The 15,759-nt window shown below is 36.2% G+C and overlaps 1 long non-coding RNA gene across 3 annotated transcripts in view; it reads left to right on the forward strand.

Annotated features, from left to right (window-relative positions):
* Positions 1–14,652, forward strand: part of LOC134420361 (uncharacterized) — a 47,987-nt gene extending 33,335 nt beyond the window's left edge. For 2 of the 3 annotated variants that reach the window (XR_010028321.1, XR_010028323.1), the window contains 3 exons: positions 11,441–11,513; positions 11,617–11,696; positions 13,741–14,652. This is a non-coding gene — a long non-coding RNA (uncharacterized LOC134420361). The remainder of the gene's footprint in view (positions 1–11,440; positions 11,514–11,616; positions 11,697–13,740) is intronic. The other variant, XR_010028322.1, reaches the window with a different exon arrangement.
* Positions 14,653–15,759: the final 1,107 nt, after the last annotated feature.

The following is a 15,759-nucleotide window of genomic DNA, read 5'->3' on the forward strand; positions in this document are numbered from 1 at the left end:
GCAACCCCACTTCTGCACACAGAAGTCTACTGTGCTAGGATAGATAAAGCCTTGAATCTCTAGGTACTATCACTGAGTGAATTTTGAAGCTTGTAATTTGTTCCAGTTAGCTTATAATTTTCTTAAGTACGACAAAAAAAACCTCTAAATCATGATTTACAATGCAAAGCTAACACAGCAGGAATTGTATCTTCATACATAATTAATAACCAATGTACACTGTCTTCATATGGCACAGAGTACAATACTTAAAATAAACATAATGTTGGATTTTGAAGAATAGTAAAACATTTTGACCTACTAATCTATTTATTGTGGTGGGTGGTCATGCTTATAAACTCACAGATTGTCATTTACAGAAAACAGAATGGAAAGTTCACACACACACTCATACCCTCACACCCCAAAAAGTTAAACTGATTTTTGTTTTCAATGTGAATGAAAGAAAATGTTTCATTTACTTACTTAGATCAACTGACATGTATCTTTCTCTCTTAATTTTTTTTTGTCTACACTTGTGCCATCCACTGTAAATTTGGTCACCCTGATAGTGCTTTTTTGAGTCATAATGCCACACTAGATACTATATGTGAAATGTGATTCATGACTTACTAATTTGAGATCACTGTCTATTTGTACTTCAGTGAGTCATTAGAGAATTGCGACTCAGGAGGATGAAATTTCTGATTTTTTTGCCCAAAAAGAAACAGATTTTCTAGTGAAATCTAAACAGAAACATTAGTATCAGAATTTAATATCAATATTGTGATATCTAGATTGAGATCATAGCTAGAAGGCAGAAAGAGAGAGACTGCTTTCCACACATATAATTTCCTGTACAAGTCTATACTATCTCACATTTTTTTGAAGGCTTATTTAATTCATGTTGGCATTCACCAACATTTGATAAACATGTCACTCCTCACCAGGTGTTCTAACTGAAAACAGAGATGGACGAAATATATTCTACAGTCTGCTTGTAACAGGGGTCCACTACTTTAGTGAAAATGTAAAAAAATATTGTATTTGTAAAAATATTTGCAAAGTAATCAATGAAAATAAATATGATGAAAGGGTGCCTAAATTAATTGACATGATTTTGTGAAAATTTCTTTTTCATAAAGAGATTAACTTTTGTTTACTGGAAGCTGCTTTTGCATGTTAGGTAATTTTTTCTCTTCTGTGTTTTTTTTCTTGAGGGTCGTTTGATGATCAGTACACGTCATAGGATAAATATTGTGTCTGTCTGTCTAGGAGAAATCAAACAAGAATTCTAACAATATTCTAAATACTATTCTCAAAGATACAATCTGCAGAGAGCATCTACTTTATCTGACAAACATGATTTCAATTCAGGAAATAGCTCACAATCTTTCTAGTGCATTTGACATCAGTGCTATCCACACAGCCATTCTGTGCAAACTCCCTGCTTTAAAGGTCTTCCCATCACTGTTATTGGTCTCACAGATGATGAAGTATGACACTCCATAAACAATGAGCTGGGCCTTTTGTAGGCTGCTTTGCTTTTTTTGGCTTCAAACTGCCACTGAATGTCAAATCAATTTGGCTTTCATTAGAACAGCTTTATATGTGCAAATGTATTTGTGTCTGGTAGCTACATTTTTCTATTTTTGCTTTCTTTTCCCTTTGCTTTTTTTCTCCTTTCCCTTGAATGATGTAATTTTTCTCTAATCAAAGCCAACACCTGTTTCTCTAAAATAAGGCCCTCTGTGTAAAGCTCTTTATCACAATCTGGGTACACTCTAGATGGGTTCATTATGAATCAAGTTCTCTCAGAACAAAGAGGAAGTGCTCTGCTACAGTGACATTGTACATCATAGAGCCTGGATAAAGTCAAGAGCTGATGTAACCTTGACTTTTGACATGCCAACAGACTGTTGTCTAGATAATGCAAGGTGTGTAAGCCACTATCTTTGATAAGTAATAAAACAAATAATAAATCTGCTTTGTTTAAGAACAGCTCAACTGTTACACAATGCTGTATTGGGTTTGATGGGGTAATGTTTTTTTCTTAACCAATTTAAAAGGAACACAAAATTGCAATTTTGAGGATTTCTGGTTTTGTAAACCACAAAACTGCTTAGACAAGCCAAATGAAGAACGCCACACCATGAGAGGAATAAAACAAAACAAGGGTCACAGAACTCCCAGTTGTCAGTCAGTGAAGATCTGCTCCAACAGAGTACATTACAAGTAGTTTGAATTGGCTGAAGTTTAGGAATGGGAAATTAGAAGGGGAAAGGCTATGTATGTCCTAAAAGGCTACCATAAACTCTGTGTTGTGACACATTTGAAAGAAACACAGGTTCACTTTTCATGCACCTAAAATCCCTTGCCTCTATGAGACTTTTCTCATGGAAATAGCTATTGAAGTGTATTCTGCCTGGAATGGTTTAGGATTGTGGTGAAAAAGAGCATAAAATTCATTTTCTTCCTCCAGATATATCTTGTTTTCTAATTTTCATCACAAAACCATTCTTCCTCTTTTCCATCCATCTTATACAAGCTGAAAGTCAGGACATATTTCCATTTACTTCATAGATTCATAAAATCACTAAGGTTGGAAAAAACCTGTAAGATCAGGGATCATAATTAACCCAGCACTGTGTCTTCACCACTAAACCATTTCCCTAAGTGCCAAATCCACATGTTTTTCTGAACACTTCCAGGGACAGAACACTTTCCGGAGAAATATGTGTTTTGAAATAGCTACCTAACTATAACCAGGTCAGATCCATGTTTTCTCCCAAGTAACAAGGCATTTATAAGTAGCCTAGCTACATGCCGTGTCCTCTTGCTAGCGTTGATCCTTTTGCAAAGAACCAGAAATATATTTTACTTCTTTAAATGGAAAGACATACATTTTAGAATCTGGGGAACCTACAGACAGACAGTAGGAGTGAGACAGAAAAAAAATGGTGACAACTTTATCCCTACTCCATCTAAACATGAACATTTGACACTTATGAAGGAAGAAGGTTTCTCTGGACATTGCAGAATAGAAATAAGATGAGAGAACCAGCCTTTGCTCACCACTTTCAATAATGGGCTAAAATGTCTTCAAGGACCTCAGGCTGTCCAAGAAGGGTCCTTGCTCAGTTTGTGAGTGGATGAACTCACTCCTCTATGATGGGATCCTGTGTCAGACACTCACAAGGAAAGTGCCTATTTTCAGAGCTGAAGAAAAGGTTTGCTTGGCTCAAATACTCAGTGATTTCAAATCCAGTGCTAACTCTAACTGAAATATATTGGTAATCTGCCATCTGTGGTTTTCTTGAGAAGAGATTTTGACTGAAGTCCAGGTCCTAGTAGATATGAGGCCATGTTACCAAATCCATCCTCCTACTCGACATCATCCTTCATACTGTCTTACTGTGTCACTGCCTTTGGATTAAGGACCACAGCAAAGTATGGAAAATGCAGATACTTCAGTTGCCAAGTCATTTCTTGGTCTCTCTGTTGAATCTATCTATAGTGAATGTTTCATTGCTGACATCTATTCTAGCCTCAGTATTGTCAAAGCATTTTTTCATGTGTAATAAATTTGCATAAACACTTCACCCGAAACATAATGAAACATAGGATAAGAAAGACCTAAATTATATTTTAAAAAAATACTAAAAGACTTCTTGATTGATTTGCAGAGGCATAGCAAAATTCCTTCATATAGTGGCCTCATGAATGAGATGATAATATGCAAGTAAGGCATAATGATTGGCATATTAAATGCAAGATCTTTGTCACCATCTGTTTCCTGATTGTGTCAGCAAGTTGGGTTTTTTTTCATGGAAGTGTGAGAATACACCATGGCCTCGAAGTATCAAAATGTCAATTATACATCACATTTTAAAGTTGGAAGCCCAAATCACAATTGTCCCTGAATTCTGCTTGAAACACTGACAAATTATTACCTATCTGTCACATTTAGCCTTACTGTACAGTAGCACAGTTATTGTGCTGGAAAATAAAACAGAGCAGGAACACTATCAAGGCCAGGTTTACAATTTTGTGATGAATACTTAAAAAAATTGATACAGAAGGAGACAGGGAGAGAACTAAGAATTCAAAACAAATTGAATAGTTGCGGAACAGCCCTATCAAATACTTGTTATTTCAAGCTCAAGTACAGTTTGCATTTCTGGTATTTTTCATTACAAATAATGCTCATTCACAAGAAAGACAGTATTCCTTTTTCTATATTTTCACTTGCACTGCCAGAAGAAAATTGTATCCTGGTTAATGCAATGAATCAGTACGAAGTGCAGGAGAAGAAAACCAATGTGAAACCTAACCAAAATGAAGGAATTTGCACTAATACCACAGGCCCTGCCTTATACCCTCAGTGGCCTTTTATCAGAGTTGGTGGGGGATATTTTAAAGTCCCACATAGGATGACATATACTAGCACCATCAGCTACCAGAACAAACAACCAAGAGGAGAGGGCACACAAAAAGGCTGCTGATTGTGGTTCTGAAATATGAATGCAAGACTCTTCCAAAACTGAAAAGTCCACTAATATCTCAAGGCATTATTTATGCTAGAGGAGGAAACGGAAGAAATGGGTATTTTGTAGAGTGATTCTTCATTCACTGAGGACTATGGTAAGACCACCAAAAAATGACCAATTACTACACCTGTGGAAAGGAGATATCTAGATTTTTGTAAAATGAGATAAAAAGCATAATCATGTCCAAGAATCTAACATGAACTAATTTGGAAGAAGATTATGAAGAGGTTAAATGAAAAAAGTGACCCTCCAATATTGTACTTTATTTGACCTTTCATGAAGCATAATTTCTTCTATCTAATAATTTCTGATTATAGTAGTATTTATACATGATAAGGTATACAATCCACTACATAAACAGACTGCTTATATAATATTTGCAGATGAATAATAAATTTTTTCTGTAATAAGATAGCAATTTATGAGATGCAAAATTTATTCCAAATGAGACTGATTCCAAAATCAGGAGATTGCAAGTAGCATGATTTATATTACATGTTTGGGGTCAATTTCTGTGCCTGTGAAACAAGGTTGCTAATACTAATAAATATAAAGTACATTGGTTCTAATTAATAATTAATTTTTAGTATGGCTTTGTATTTTAAGCATGTATGTACATGCATGTTAAATCAAAATGTTTGGGAAAATTCAGTCTGGGACTTCTGATTTAAGAAGAACTGTCCATGAGCAGTTGTGTATAGACATGTCTTCATTACTAAAAAAATAATTTTTCCTTCTTCAAAAGGTTATGTAAATGACCTGTAAAGCAGAGGTTTGTATATTTCTGGTGGTGCAACTTGCTCTGCCAGATAGTTAGCAGTCCTTCCATTTATCAGCAAATGGTGAATCATAAGCTGTTGGAAAGCAGAAAAAAATAAGAAAAGTCACAGTTGAAACTTTGCAGCTGTAGTTTGATAGATAAAGTTTGTAGCCTGAACATACATATAGATACAAACCAACAATGAGAGAGAAAAAAAAAGAATATGTGAGAAAAAAATCTCCTCTAAGAACTTTCATGTGCATCTATTGCCAAGGTAATGACTGTATGTATGTCTTCTAAAAGGTACTTTTTGGAGGCCTGACTCCCAGCTTGTGCACCTCCACCAAGATGTCAGCTGAACACAGGCAGTAGAAACACACTGTGGAAAATATTAGTGTATTATGCAGAGATATGGTTTTCTGTGTGTGCATACTACTGGTATCACTGTCTTCTCTGGAAGTGAGGTCTGGATGTGAATGTGGTAAATAAATATTTTTGAGCCTGGTGAACTGTGGACATCAGTCCATCTCTCAGATTCTTATAGCAGGGACTGAAGGAAAATGTCCTTAATGTCTCTTAAACATTTTCTTTTTCCTTTCTGTAAGTGCATCATACAATTTCTTACTTCACCCTCTATTAGGTCCATTGTGAAATCACTCTTGTTTACTAACAGAGAAATCACTGTAGTTTTTTTTTTTGCTGTCACTTTTTTCCTTCTTGATGGCTCCATCAGGCATCCAAATTAAATAAAGAATTCTCACTTTTTAATTAAAATATTGCTGTTTAGGACATGATCACGAAAAGAGGGAGTTTAAGGGAAGTTTTGTCACTGATATCCATGTTTTTTTGTTCTTTCTCACATCAGGAGTATGTCACACAAAATAATATGGTTTCTTTCATGTATTCACCTGGACTTTCAAAACAATGCTTTGAGGCTTTCTTTCATACTATGCTTAATAATCTTAGTGATTTCAGAATTTTAATAGATTTTTTATAATTTTTATAAAATTATTAAAGTATGTATATTATATCTTTTTCTGTATTTCTTTTTGAATTCTGTATAAAAATATATTTTAAAATGAATTATATATATGTTATTATAGAAGCACAGAATGTCCTGGGTTTAAAGGGAGCACCAGCTCTCCTGCTGTGGACAGGGATACCTTTCATGAAGCTCAGAACTCCTTCCAGCCTTGCCAGGAGCACTTCCAGGGATGGGGCATCCACAGCTTCTCTGGGCAACCTGTTCCAGTGACTCACCACACTTACAGTGAAGAATTTCTTCCTAATATCTAATCTGAACCCACTGCCTTTCAGTTTGAAGCCATTCACCCTTGTCCAATCACTACATGCCCTTATAAAAAGTCCCTCTCCATCTTTCTTGCAGCTTCCCTTCAGCTACGGAAAGGCTGCAATTAGGTCACCCCAAAGCCTTCTCTTCTGCATGCTGAATACACCTGATTGTCCGACCTTTCCTTGTAGGAGAGGTGCTCCATCCCTCTGATCATCTTGGTGTCCCTCCTCTGGAGTCACTGCAGCAGCTCCCTGTCCCTGCTGTGCTGGCGCCCAGAGCTGGTGCAGCCCTGCAGTGGCTCTCAGCAGAGCAGAGCAGAGGGGCAGAATCCCCTCCCTGGCCCTGCTGCCCACGCTGCTCTGGCTGCAGCCCAGGACACGTTTGGCTCTCTGGGCTGGCAGTGCCCATGGTGCCTCATGTGCAGCCTCTCAGCCAGCAGCACCCCCAAGTCCCTCTGGGCAGGGCTGCCCTGGGGCTGCTCATCCCCAGCCTGTGCTGAGACTGGGGCGTGCCCCAACCCAGGAGCAGCACCAGCCCCTGCTCTTGTTAAACCTCAGGAGATTGCCATGGACCCCCTCCTGGAGCTTGTCCAGGTCACTCTGGATGGATCCCATCCTTCAGGTGTGTCAACCACACCACTCAGCTTGGTTTCATCTGCAAACATGCTGAGATTGTCTTTGATGGCTTTGTCTGTGTCATTAATGAAGAAATGAAATAACAGTGGTCCATAACAGACCCCTGAGGGACACCGCTTGTCACTGATGGACATCAATACACTGAGCCATTGACCACTACCCTCTGGATGTGACCATCCAACCAATTCCTTATCCATCTAACAGTCCACCCAATGAAACCCTGTCTCTTCAGTTTAGTGTGAAGGATGCTGTGGGGGACTGTGCCCAAGGCTTTTCAGAAGTCCAGAATAGATGTATGATAAAATACAAAGGAAACAGAACAGAAACAGATTTTCAAACAGAAAACAGTTCTTAATCTTCTGATTGAAAATTAATAACCTTCACTAATTTTTTCCTTAAGAAAAATCTAAAACTAGATATTGAACAGTTCCAGAGCCACAAATGCAAGGTTCAGTCTTGCAAATGCTTGTTTGTGCACAGTGTTACTTGGAAGGATAGTCCTGAGTTCAAAGTGAAGTCTGTTCAATTATCTGTCTGAGTCAGTACTCAGGTGTTTAAAGTGTTTAACCGGGATTTCAAAATATAAGCTATGTTTCTTGAGGCTGTAAGTCTGTAACCATGCATCAGTTCTTATTGAGAAAAAAAAATCATAATATTTAGAGTTTATCAGGAGTACAAAAAGCTGTCTCTACTTTCATCATGCTAGAGTTAAAATGAGCTGGATTCAGAAATCTTCACAGTTCCTTTGTTTTCATTTCTGCAGATACTGAAGCAATCTAGCTTCACTGGCATTAATGTTTGCTGAAACTAAAAATAAATTTCAGAGAAGTATAATGTGCTAACAGTTTTAATCTATTAGAATATTTGTCACTGAAACAATGCCTTGTCACTTAGTAAACCAACAGCAATTAGACATCACAATTCAATTCAATCACATGGAGTAAGAAAATGTCCAAGAGAATGATTCTGCAGCATTGCAAAAATGTGTCAAAGTAAAATCAGAATTTCTAATTGGTCCTAATGCTAGATTTTTGGTTTAACTTCCATTGCTTTCAATCAGATTCAATATGTTCTCTCTTCCTGGAGTAAAGTCAGGATAACTTACTGGTTGGAAATTATTTACAATGGTAAGTAAGATAATTGGAATAACTAATTAAAGAAGCATCATGATAAAAACAAGCATTTAAACATAAAATAAATTTAAACAGAGGTTTCAAAATCCAAATTAGAAATGAAATACAACTTTTTTACCCTAACTATCTCATAATTGTGCAGAAACAGTTGAAATATTCAGATCAATATTGTGGTCTTTACAAGAAACTGCAGCATCACAGCAGGAAATCTCTGAAAATTGACATCTCATAAAGAACACTCTAAAGATCACTTTGAGGTAAAAGCAATGATGGAAGTATACCATCACCTAGCAGGAAATACAATGCATGACACACAGAAACCATATACATAGATTATGTTTCATTTAAAACAATAACGAAAGTTAAAGTAGGTAAGGAAAGCTTTAGTCTTTTCTTTTGATGGTGTTTTTTTTTTGTAAAGAATAGTTACTTTTCAAGGACTAGCAAGAATTCTTAATGAAAATTTTACTAAAACTTCTGAGACCAGGTTAGAGTTAGGACTAGGTTTAGTTAGGACTAGGGAGAGGGAGAAAGCTGGTGACCTTAGAAAAGACTGCTACAAGACACCAGAATTTCCCCCGGGGCTTCAGTACATCCTGGGGCAGAATTTTCCTCCAAGACTTAGGATCAGTTAGGAGAACTATCCTCTTACCTCTTGGGAGGATATCTCTGGCAGGTGAGATCTGTTGGAGAAGCCTCCACTGACCTTGCAGCTCTTTGAGGAAGAGCTGGAAGAAGCTGCGGGAGGGGTTTCCACCTCCCTGGCTGGCAGCTGCATTAAGTACTGGCTCTCACATTTGTCTCAGTCTCTCACAATTGGCTCAATCCAAGTCTGCTTTGAGCTACTCTGCAGCCATGCCAGTGACTGTGATTGGGCCTTGCTGATGTGGACTGTGACCCTGACTCATGGGATGAATTCCTGGCTTCCTGACAAGACTGAGCCCTTTTGTTGGTGGGGCCACAGCTTCTGTCATGTTGTCATTATATTCTTCCAAATTCTCTTTTGCCTAACTGCCTTTACTGTTCCCTGAGAGACATGTGAGACCCATAGGAAGGGTGAAAAGATTGTGGAAGTAAAGTGGGGGCTTCTGTGAGAATTCTCCCAATTGCCTTTTTCACAAGGGGCTTCTGCATGTCCCACTACAGAAGTGTCCACCCACGCTTAGGGTTAGGCTATAGGAAGAGCAAAAGATGTGAGACCCATGAGAACAGTGGGGCTGTAAAGAGTTGGACAAGCCATAGCAGCACTCTGGCTTATCTGGGAACTCTCTCCCACCTACTATTTCCAACAATGGCTTCAGCATGTCGCTTGGCTGAAATCTCTGCCCAGATTTTTTTAGCACAAGGGCTAGATTTATGGACAGAGAGTCAGATATATTTTTTTAGACAAATGTCTTAAGGCTTAGCTACACAGTGAGTAGCTGCTTCCCACATTTCTTAAAATTGTCAGAATACATCCAGGGGAGGTTTTCAGTTTAAATTAATAGAAATTCTTCGTTGAAAGGCTTAAGTGATGTGAGAGTTTCCAATTTGAAATAAATATTGAATTTTCTATATGAGTTAGAAAAATGCTCTTGAGGACCATTTTTATGATAATTATAATACTTCTGTAATATTCTAGCATTTTTATAGTATTTATGACATTTATATATTGATAGCTTTTATGAAAAATTGAAGATTGCCATTTTGGCTTGGAAGAAAGTTCTTGTAGCAGTCATGTGCTACTGTTCAGAATGCTTACTATTTACCCTTAAATATAGTTATGTGATTAAATCAACAGGACTGATTGAGAATTACATGAATATAATATAAGTAAGGTATAAATTTGTCTTCTCAGAGGGAAAAAAAAAAAGAGCAAGCTACTGTGCATCGAAGAACATTGGAGTTCTTGGAGATGGGAAAATACATTGTACTGTTCTCCAATAATGATTGAAATATTTTCATGAGAAAGATACCGCTGAGATATATAGGGTTACATATAATACTACTGCACAAATAAATTGATATCCAATACAGTATTGACACTATAATTTGATAAAACTCTTCAATAGTATCTTCAAGACTGAATGCATGTCTTCCCTGCTCTTCTTTTTTTGCTGTGTTTATTTGTTTGGTTTAATTTGGTTTGTCTAGTTGGAATCTCTAGAATGACAGTGATATGAGGTCTAAACTGAATGCAGGCATTAGGCAAGAAACCTTGCAGGATATTTCAGCGTTTCATTGTTTATTTTAATTTGAACTTAATTAATGTGAGATCTCAGGCGCTATAAAGACAATGAGTGCCATCTATAAATGCTAATATAAATCAATAAAGAGGAGGAGGCTACATGATTTATGTTGGAACTGCGCCACCATGTAATAACTGATGCTCGTTCCGGCCTCAACAATGAATGGGAAATCAAAACATTAAATAGTGCAAGCAAGAAGACATCCTATTTTGCAGTGAGCTTAAGATACTCTACTTGTAATTCATTTTTATCCTATTAAAAGGTAGGTTAAATCTTTCATTTAAATAGACATCTTGCCTAAGAAAGGGGCTGCTGGAGTTTGCCCAATGTTTCCATGCCTTTGAGTTGTTGCCAGCTTTGCTTGAAAAATAACAAATGCAGTTGCCAAAAGCTACATGCAATAATATTACTGTTAAAAGAGTACTATAGGTACAAGTTTGAGGTATGCACTGCTTTTCATACTTTTCATGCTTTTCAACTCTATAATAGAGTTTACTATGTTTTTAATATTTTATTTTCATTACCTTATATTAGTAAAGTACAACTTCAGAATTGTTTTGCATATCCCTCTTGAAGAATAAAAACAAATAGTTCTACTTTTGAGCATTGATTGGCACATTATGAAAACATTGAAAGAGTCTCTATGAGTAGGGCTGCATTGACACACTGAAGGCAGGTCTAACATTTCTTCAGAGATTTTATTTATTCTCCTAGTTTCTTCTAATTTTATTTATTCTCCTAATGTCAGCACACATTTTCAGATGAGAATTTCGCTCTTCCCATCATTTTCTTAATTACTGTATTTTAATTAATTTTGAAGAGAAAAGATTTAAAGTCTTTTTTCCTCCATATATATGTTAGCTGAAAAAGAAGAAAAAAAGCAACTGGTGGAACTTCACTGAAGATGTTGTCTTAGGAAGCGTCCCTGTGTCAGGTGAACCATTTCTCTTTTCTATTATTTGAGTGCATTAAAATGAGATGCCCAAGTGCTCTGCAGATTCTGGAGTGACTGCAATTTAAGCTGTTTTGCATTCCAGAAGGCATTGTCATGGAGATTTATGAGCATGGGATCAAAGCGGACAAGAATGACACCTGTGGTAGAACTATAACTTTGTAGGTAAGGGTGTTTTACATCAGTGCCCATTCTTCTTACCAAATTTGACCCTTTTGAGTAAGAAAAAAATAATAATCACAGACTGTTTCAGAATAAAGGCAGGAGAGCTTTTGATTCCTAGAAGAGAAGATATGTAGGTCAGTTTCTTGTGTTCGTACCTACCTGTCTGTCCACAAGCTCCCAGGGAGTCAGGGAGCTGCCATTTTAATAGTCCAGGAGAACTGAGGTTACAAGATTGTGCATTGTGCAAGCCACCAGAATGATTAACAGTGTATACCATTAAATTGAGACAGAGGTCATGGAAATTTACCTAGATCAATACCCAATTCTTAACAAGGGTCAAAGATATTAACAGGCTCCCCAGGGAAGTGATGAGAGCACCAGCCTGATAGAGTTCAATAAGCACTTGTACAGTGCTCTCAGGTACATGGTGTGATTCTTGTGACTGTCCTGTTCAGGTGGGGAGTTGGACTTTGATGACCCTTCTGGATGCCCTTCAACTCAGAATATTCCGTGATTCTATAGTCTTGCAATTTATGAAAGGTGTGTGAGTAACTTTTTTCATAAAAGATTCTAATGGAAATTTGCCAAGTGCTTGCTTGCAGATACCTTGTCCTCAGAGTAAGCTCACGTGATAGTTGAAATTTTTTTGCTTTTTTAAGATTTCATTTTTTGTCACAGTGTACTAGAGGTTATAATATCATTCTAGATATAGCAACTTTTTGGTTTTGAGAACTGTTTCAATCTATACTGCAGATGAAAAAAATACACTTTTAAATCTTTTCGTTGGGTCAAATTTTCAAAGTTTTGTGGTCTTATATCAACTTACTTTTGCTTAACACAGTTTGGAGATATTTACTTTCCTCTTGAGAGAATTTTCCTCCATGATTAGTGTTTGTACTTATTTTGATATCCTTTTGGGAAAATGATTGTCTTTATTTAGACATGAGTGGAACTAACTCTTGACTCAGCTAAAATAAACTTTCCAAGGACAATAACCTCAATGCCACAAATTCAGTCCTACTTGTCTTTAGGTGGACATAGAAGCTGCTTGCCAGCTTTGTTGCATTTGTTCAGTAATGTCTAGTGAGAGTTTCAGAAAATTATCATCACATCTATGGAACTTCATTTCTTTACCAATTTCTGTGATTCTTCTGCTAATGTTGACTGCCTTCATCAAGGGTTGATATGATGATAGGTTTCATAACTGCATTTTGGGCTGCAGTGGAATCAGCCCTTGAAACAATAATGTTGAAGATATATATGAAGGGTCAGACAATTCTTTTCATTAGCCTAAGACTAATAGCTCAAGTCTGAGGTAAGATTTGAACTACAAGGTCTGAACAAACACTCCCACTCTCCCACCTATCAGTCTTCAAACTGCCTGCATAGATCCTGAGCTTTGAGGGGTGTGTTGACTAATAGTGCTTTATACAAATGACCTTTCATATGAAGGAGTCTAACAGGCTGTTGCCCTTCTAGAAATGCTTTTCTGCCTCTTTTAGCTTTTATTTGCCAGCATTCTTTCCTTTGCATGAATGAAAGGATAACTGTTTGGATATGTGAAATGATGATTTATTGTCAGGATCATTATAGTAGTGTTAAAAACAAATAACTCACCAACTGTCTGTTCTCTTAAACATGTGGTATCTGAGTGCTTCAGTGTTCTGTTCAAAGCAGAGACTTTATCTTTGTTCATACAATAAAAAGAGCCCCTTTACATTATTTACTTTAGTTTAGATTACTGTGTTTCCAACTGTCATAAGTATGTCAGAAACAAAAGATTAAAACATTATATTTTACTTGCCAAAACAAGTAATAAAAGAATGAATGGGAAATATTCTAGGAATTAAAAATATTTCACTGTTTGAATGTAGCTTTTTTAAAGCAACAACAAGACAAAAAAAATAGCAGAAGAATTAAGGGCAGCCTGTTCTCCCTTAGCAGAAAATGATACAATATTTGTATTTCTGGCAGAATAATTGTAGTTTGCTCAGGCTTTCTAATCTCTTTTTTTCTCTTGATCTGTGTGGGATGCTTTTTGTAGAATGTCCTGAGTTGGAAGGATGTGGGAAAGGATCACTGAAGCCTATTCCTGATCCTGCACAGAAAACCCCAGGAATCACATCATGTGCCATGTTCCAGGATTTGGCTGGTTGTGTTCAAAGGGTTTGTTTTCCTGCTATGTATTATGAACGACTTTGGAAGAAACACCTGGAAATGCTAATATTGTGTGGTGACAGCAAAATGCTAGAATAAAAGAGGGAAGAAGCTGGATATCCTGGCAGTTCTGCAGTTCACCAAGTCTGTTATTTCTGTTCTGTCTTTATAATGGCCATAAAATATGAGCTGGGAGTATGATGTCAATGCATCCACTTTCAATAATTGATATGATGAATAATCTCAACCTTCTGACACTTTCTGTATCTTCTCACATCTCAGGAAACTTCATTCATCAACCACATTTGAAATGTTTAAGTAATCTCAGTGATGTATGGAGCACTGAAACTCCCTTGTTAGAAATCTATGCTACTAACATTCTATCAAATTAAAAAGCCACTGAGCTCTTGTGCATAAAATTATCATAAATTATCTCTGAAGGTTCATTGCTGTTTGGAATGTTTAATTGCTCACTCAGCTGAACTTCAGCAGCTCAAGATTATTAATCAATTTGTCAGAGGGTTTCTCATAATGTCATCTTTTACACTGTGGTTATATGCAAGAAAAACCCATGTGCATGACAGTTTTGTGCAGCAAGTCAAAAGTATCCATGCATGCCTTTCACAATATTAATTTCATATATTTATGACAGTATTTTTCCGTTGTTGATTTCTCACAGAACATAGGAAAATTGTAATTACCTCAGTCTAATTTATCTGCATGGAAAACTAGATTCTCAAAAAGATATTTAAAAGTAAAATGGAGACAGATAATAAAATGGACCTTTTAATTCATTTAATCCTGGCCTACTGTTGATTGTCTTTGCTAGAGCAAATATTTTACTAACTGCAGTAAAGATGTTTTGAAGATGCCATACCTTAAATGTATATAAACAACATCTTCAGCCATTTTTCTTACCACAGAATGCATTTTTGCTTTAAATTAATTTTGCAGGAGAGAATTTGTCTTTGATGTACTCAACCAATTTATTTCATCTTAATTGAAACACATGTTCCATGATTTGCTTTGATTTTTTAAATTTATTTTAAAGGTTATAATTCATCCTTTTTATACAGTTTTCTTTCTTTTTTTTTTTTACAAATGCAACTGTGTATAAGACTTTATGAGTGTGTTGATGGTAATGTTTATATTTGTAAATATTTTTATCCATCAATTCTTTTAGGAGCAGCATAGAAGTAGAGGATTCTGCATTTCCTGTTCTATAGAATTCAAAAGGGTTTTTGAGAAACATGTTTAAGATTCTTGAAAGTTTAAGATTAAAAAGTTTCAAAATATAAAGACTGGAAAGATCATGGACATTATCCACTCTTGCTACTCCCTGAATGATCATCATATTATTTCCTATGCATGTGGAAAGATAGAGGGTGAAAGCTAACATATAGTTAATAAGTGTAAAGTGTCTGTTTGATACTGAGTATTTATGTAGTATATCACACCAAGGTATTTCTACCAAAAACTGAAAATGAAAGAAAATATCAGGTTAGGTTTTATTTGTCAAACTTCCTGCATAAAATTAATATATTGGAATGATAAATATTCTTGTGTGTCTAAAAAATGGTTCAGTTATCAGAAATTTGCTGTGAACTGGCATTAGTATGTTTTTCTTCATGTATTTTTACTGTATTCCTTCAAAGCCTTTCCTAAAATGTATTATGTCCTTTAGCTGATGATAAAATGGGAAACAAAACAGAAGTAACAAATACAGCACATACACTTTCTGACATCTGGGGTTATGAAAGCACATTACAACAAATGTAAAACAAATCCTTGGTACAATTTCATCACGATTACCCATCTCCATTACAACAAAATTTCTAACACCAAGAAATAAAGATTGTCATGATGTTTGGCTTTGATTCAACCCCAAAATGATATGCTGAAGATT

This window comes from Melospiza melodia, chromosome 6, assembly GCF_035770615.1.
Source record: "Melospiza melodia melodia isolate bMelMel2 chromosome 6, bMelMel2.pri, whole genome shotgun sequence".
Classification (NCBI taxonomy): domain Eukaryota; kingdom Metazoa; phylum Chordata; class Aves; order Passeriformes; family Passerellidae; genus Melospiza; species Melospiza melodia.